Genomic DNA, 6,000 nt, shown 5'->3' with positions numbered 1-6,000 from the left:
GGTTCTACTAGAAGAGGTAGAGGGCCTATCCTGTTCGAGGGAAAAGTTGGGCTTAGTGTTTGTAATCACTAGCTTTCCTTCTATCTCCCTTATGGTTTTTCAGGAGAGGGGAAGGTGTCTAGGAGCCATAGGTTGGACTACCCATTCTGTTGACCATGTTAACTCCCTAGGGTCGAGTTCTTCTATGGTCAAATTTTCAGAATATCCAATATTTTTGGATAGTTCCATGATTTTCTTTGAATCCTTAACTGGAACCTTTCTTGTATTGATTCCTCTTGCAACTACACATATGCATTACTCTTCTTCCTGGTTGAATGCCATTTTTCTACTAGTTATCTGTGTAGATTTTTAGGGACAAGGTATCTTGGATATGCTTGTCATCTAAATCTATTTGTAGATTGGGCCAAGTTGTAAAGGAGACTGGGCCTAATCCTAAGTTGGCTCCAACTCCTCCGAGTAGGGCCTTTTCAAAATTATTCCTCACTGAGTTATCTACGATAGCTACTATGAAAGGTAAACTTTGGTTGATTCGTATCAAGGGGTCTAATCCTATACGAACTAATCCATAATTGGGACTACATTGATGCACGGTTCAATACATTCTATTATCAAAACCCCAATCATAGGCATTCCAGGTTTTTCCAAAGGGCCAAGGATGTTCTGAGAAGGTATTTAATTGGTGGACAAAATTTGGGCCACCCATTGAGGTTCTCCCAGAGCCCATTCAGGCTGAATTTAAATTTTGGACTAAATCCAATCCTGAGCATAAAGATTTGGGGAAAATCCCAAAAGATGCAGATTTGTTCATATTATTTATGACTTTCACCATCCCCTAGATTTTGTGATGGGACTGTAACACATCCTTCATTCAAGAAGGACTGCCAATTTTATAGAAAATCTTCCATGTAAGGTAGTGGAACATTTTTCCATAAATTGATACAAAGTTCGCAAAAATTAAGTCTAATATTCTCCATAATGAGAATTTATTGGGACAAAAAATCTCAAAGGTTTATTATGAACCCAAGAATATGTTCAACAATTACAAATTAAGGGCCAAACTTCTATCAACGCCCAAAACAATCCAGCTGTCCTCAATAATGGAGGATTTGTTCAGCCACCTCAATTATAGAGGCATCTTTCATAGTTTCTATTGGTGGATTTTAAATGTTATCAAATTCATCTTGTACTTTTCCGTCTTGCTCTTTCTATATAAGGAGTTATGTATTGTTTTGTAAGGCATTACTTTGAGTTTGCACTTGTGTCCAAGGTTGCACGATGTTTGGAAATTATTTAGTGTGTTTTTTTAAATTTATGTATAATATTTCAATTTGAATATATTTTATATTTCCTCTATTTTTTATTCTCTTTTGTTGTAAATAGACCATTAGTGCCTCATGTTTCCTCGAAAAAACTTTTCTAGCTAAAAATTCTTACCAGGAAACTATTGTGGTAAAGTTATTTTTGCTTAAACAAATTACTTTCTACAACTATAAGGACTTGTTAATGCTTTTTTTAGGGACGTTGGAAAAGTATTTCTAATAAAAATATGATCCTTGGGACCATTACTACCTCATGTTTCCTAGAACATTTTTCAAGTTGAAAATTCTTACCGGGGAAATTTCGTCGTATGGATATTTTTTATGAAACAAATTACTATCTACAACTATAAGGCCTTGTTATTACATTTTCTTTGGAAACGATGGAAATATATTTCTTGTAAAAAATAAATCTCTAGAAACCATTCCTGCCTCTTGTTTCCTGGAAACACTTTTTAAACAGAAATTTCTTTCAAGAATTTTTTTGTTGAAACAAATTACTTTCTACAACTATATGACCTTGATAGTGCATTTTTCTTGGAAACTATAGGCAATTATTTATAGTAAAAATAAATCTCCATATACCATTAGTGCCTCATGTTTCCTGGAAAACATTTTTAAGGCAGAAAATTCTTACTTGGAAAACTTTGCTGAAAAAATTATAATTTATCACTATCACGCCTTGTTAATGCCGTTTTTAAGGAAACATTGGAAAAGTATTTATTTTAAAAATACATGTCCAGGGGCCATTAGTTCCTCATGTTTCCAAGAATCTCTTTTCTTGTTGAAAAATCTTACCAGGGAAATTTTTTGGTAAGGATAATTTTTGTGAAATAAATTACTTTCTACAACTTTAAGGCTTTGTTAGTGCATTTTTTGGACACGCTGGAAATGTATTTGGAGTAAAAATACGTCTCCAAGGACCATTAGTGCCTCAAGTTTCTTGGAAACACTTTTTAAGCGAAAAATGTTTACTAAAAATTTTTGCTGAAACAAATTACATTTTACAACGATATGACCTTGTTAGTGCCTTTTTTCAGGAAACGCGGGGAAAATATTTCTAGTACAAATACATCTCCATGGACCATTAGTGCTTCATGTTTCCTGGAAAAAACTTTTTATGCAAAAAATTCTTTCGGGGAAAACTTTGAAAAAACAAATTATTTTCTATAACTATAAGGTTTTTTCAGTGACTTGTTTTCAAGAAACGTTGAAAAAGTATTTCTAGTAAAAATACATCTCTAAGGACCATTAGTGCCTGATGTTTTGTGGAAAAATATTTCTACCTAAAAAATCTTTCCAGGAATCATTTTAAGTGAAGCATTTTTTGCTGAAACAAAATAATTTTTGCAACTATAAGGCCTTGTTAGTGTTTGTTTTTTAGAAAATGTTGGAAATTTATTTCTACTAAAAATGCATCTCCAAGGACTATGAGTACCTCATATTTCCATGAAACTCTTTTTAAGCTGAAAATTCATTCCAAGAAAATTTTGTGATAAGGCAATTTTTGTTGAAAAAATTACATTTTACTAGTATAAGGCCTTGTTAATGGCTTTTATAAGGAAACGTTGGAAAAGTATGTCTAGTAAAAATACATGTCCAGGGACCATTAGTGCCTCATGTTTCCAAGAATCACTTTTCTTGTTGATAATTCTTACCAAGAAAATTTTGGCGTAAGGCAATTTTTTTTAAAAAAAATAACTTTATACATCATTAAGGCCTTGTTACTGCCTTTTTTGGGAAAATATGTCTCCAGGGACCATTAGTTCCTCATGTTTCTAGGAAACAAATTTTAAGCTAAAAATTGTTATAGGGAAAATTTTGAGGTAAGACAATTTTTTCTAAGACAATTACTTTCTACAACCACAAGGCCTTGTTTGCGCATATTTTCCAAAATATTTGAAAAATATTTCTAGTAAAAATATGTCGCGAGGGACCATTAGTTCCTCATGTTTCCAAGAAACAAATTTTAAGCTAAAAATTGTTACAGGGAAAATTTTTAGGTAAGACAATTTTTGCTTAAGACAATTACTTTCTACAACCACAAGGCCTTGTTTGCGCATTTTTTCCAAAAATGTTTGAAAAATATTTCTAGTAAATATATGTCGCGAGGGACCTTTAGTGCCTCATAGTTCCTAAAATAATATTTCTAGCTAAAAATTCTTACCAGGAAACTATTGTGTTACAGTAATTTTTGCTGAATTAAATTACTTTCTACAACTATAAGTCCTTGTTATTGAATTTTTTAGGAAATTTTAACAAAGTATTTCTTATAAAAATACAACCCTTGGGACCATTACTGTCTCATGTTTCCTGGAAACATTTTCCATGCTTAAAATTCTTTCCATGGAAATTATGTGGTAAGGATATTTTTTATGAAACAAATTACTTTTTGAAACTATATGGCATGTTGTTCATTTTTTTTCCAAAATTTTGTAAATGTATTTCTAGTAAAAATATGTCTCTAGGGAATATTAGTGCCTCATGTTTCCTGGAAACACTTTTCAAGCAGAAAATTCTTACTACAAATTTTTTTGTGAAACAAATTACATTCTACTACTATATGAACTTGTTAGTGCATTTTCAAGAAACATTGGGAAAGTATTTCTAGTAAAAAATTTGGCTTCATGGACCATTAGTGCCTCATGTTTCCTAGAAAACACTTATCAAACAGAAAATTCTTACTTGGAAAACTTTGTTGAAACAAATTATTTTGTATCACTATAAGGTTTTGTTAGTGTTTTTTTCAGGAAATGTTGGAAAAATATTACAAATAACAATACGTCTCCAAGGACCATTACTGCCTCATATTTTTTGGAAACACTTTTCTACCTGAAAATTCTTACTTAGAATATTTTTTTTAAATCAATTTTTGAAGAAACAAACTGCTTTCTACAACTATAACGCCTATTTAGTGTATTTTTTACGGAAATATTGGAAATTTATTTTTAATAGAAATACATCTCCATGGACCATCAGTGCCTCATATTTCAATGAAACACTTTTCAAGCTGAAAATTCTTTCTAGGAAAATTTTGTAATAAGGCAATTTTTTATGGAAAAGTTACATTTTAATACTATAAAGCCTTGTTACTGTCTTTTTTTTTGGAAACATTGGAAAAGTATTTCTAGTAAAAATATGTGTCAAGGGACCATTAGTCCCTCATGTTTCCAGGAATCACTTTTCTTGTTGAAAATTCTTACCAAGAAAATTTTGGTGTAAGAATATTTTATTCTAAAACAAATAACTTTTTACATTATTAAGGCCTTATTACTGCCTTTTTTAGGAAATTTGGAAATGTATTTCTTTTATGCACGTAATAACATTGCTAAGTTATTTAGAGTTTAATTAATTGTTTTTCTTTACTTTCTTTATTTTATTACAGTTAAAGAATTAATTGGCCACAAGAACATTTTTGTAATATTTTATCTTGAACCTTGTAAGGGTGAACCCTATTTAGGGGGTAAGAGTAATGAGAAAAGGAAGCATTGATTTAGGTTAAACAAGGGTTTTGAGTTCTCCTCAACGAGATCAGGGGTGTGCGTTCTCCTTAATGAATGTAGGGTTTTCAAGCTTCCCTTCGGGTTGACTTTCGTTTTTCTATTCTTCTTTCATACGAATCGCTGTGTTAGATCTGTGACCATAACAATTGGTATCATAGTTAACATGGGGAATTCCAACAATGGAGAGTTAAGAGAGTTGCTGATTAGAAGCAGAATATGCTCGTAGAGCCACAGGCAGAAAATGAGACAAGGTTCGCTCAGATCATGCAACAGTTGGATCAAATCCCAATGCTAAACCAGAAACTCGATAGACTTGAAAGGGAAATCGTTACTGCAGAAAAGAAGACCATACAACCTAAACTCAGTGAGCAAGAAAAATTTATAGCACACAATGGTCGAACAGACACTGTTTCAGATGGGAAGAAAGGCCATGGGCCAAATAAATTCAAAGAGAAAATATGCCGAGCATGGAAATCAGCCATCAGGGACACATAAATTCCAAAATTGGAGGGGTATTCAACAACCCCCTTCTCACGGGATGCAAAATGTCTCCCAGAATAGGAGACGCAAAAAATCCGAGAGACCTCTATCTCGAAAAATCTCCAAGCGAGGAAGCCCCAAAGGGGTGCTGTTCACCATCAAAAAAAGGTCTGGTGGGCTTTGGCTTTAGGACTCTCCCTCTCAATCTCGCCCTTGACAGCCTAGCGGAAAAAAATCTTCAACGTATTTAGGGGTAAGTTTCTGAAACACCCTCAATTTTATGTCAAAACAATTCTTCCATAGGGTTGATGGGGCTCAAATGGGCTGATTTTGGGGATGGGGGTTTTCTGTTCCATGAAGCAGAGCAATTTTGATGGAATTTAGGTTTTTTTGTTTGCAATTCGAGATGAAATTTTTTGCGTATGCTGGGAATGGTAGAAAAATTTCATTGGGTAATTTATTTTTCTATTGATGAGAATAGCACCAGTATATCTGTTCTTTGTCAAATTGAAAATGTTGTGCTTAAAGTTTCTTGTGATATGTATGCTGATCGGCCATTGTTCATGTCATTTCTTCAACCAGGTGTGAGTTCAGGAAATGAGAAGGTAGAAAAAGTGGGAAAAACTGGAGAGACTGGTGGGTTGAACAATCTGACGAATTTTCAACTTGCTGCTGCTATTGCAGTGCAAAAAGGGGCTCAA

The sequence above is a fragment of the Aristolochia californica genome, unplaced genomic scaffold (assembly GCF_029961685.1).
Source record: "Aristolochia californica isolate CCGP_79_NKW_82.1479 unplaced genomic scaffold, dmAriCali1.0.hap1 SCAF_4, whole genome shotgun sequence".
In the NCBI taxonomy this organism is placed as follows: Eukaryota; Viridiplantae; Streptophyta; class Magnoliopsida; order Piperales; family Aristolochiaceae; genus Aristolochia; species Aristolochia californica.
The sequence above is the reverse complement of the archived record's forward strand: the minus strand, read 5'-3'. Positions refer to the sequence as shown.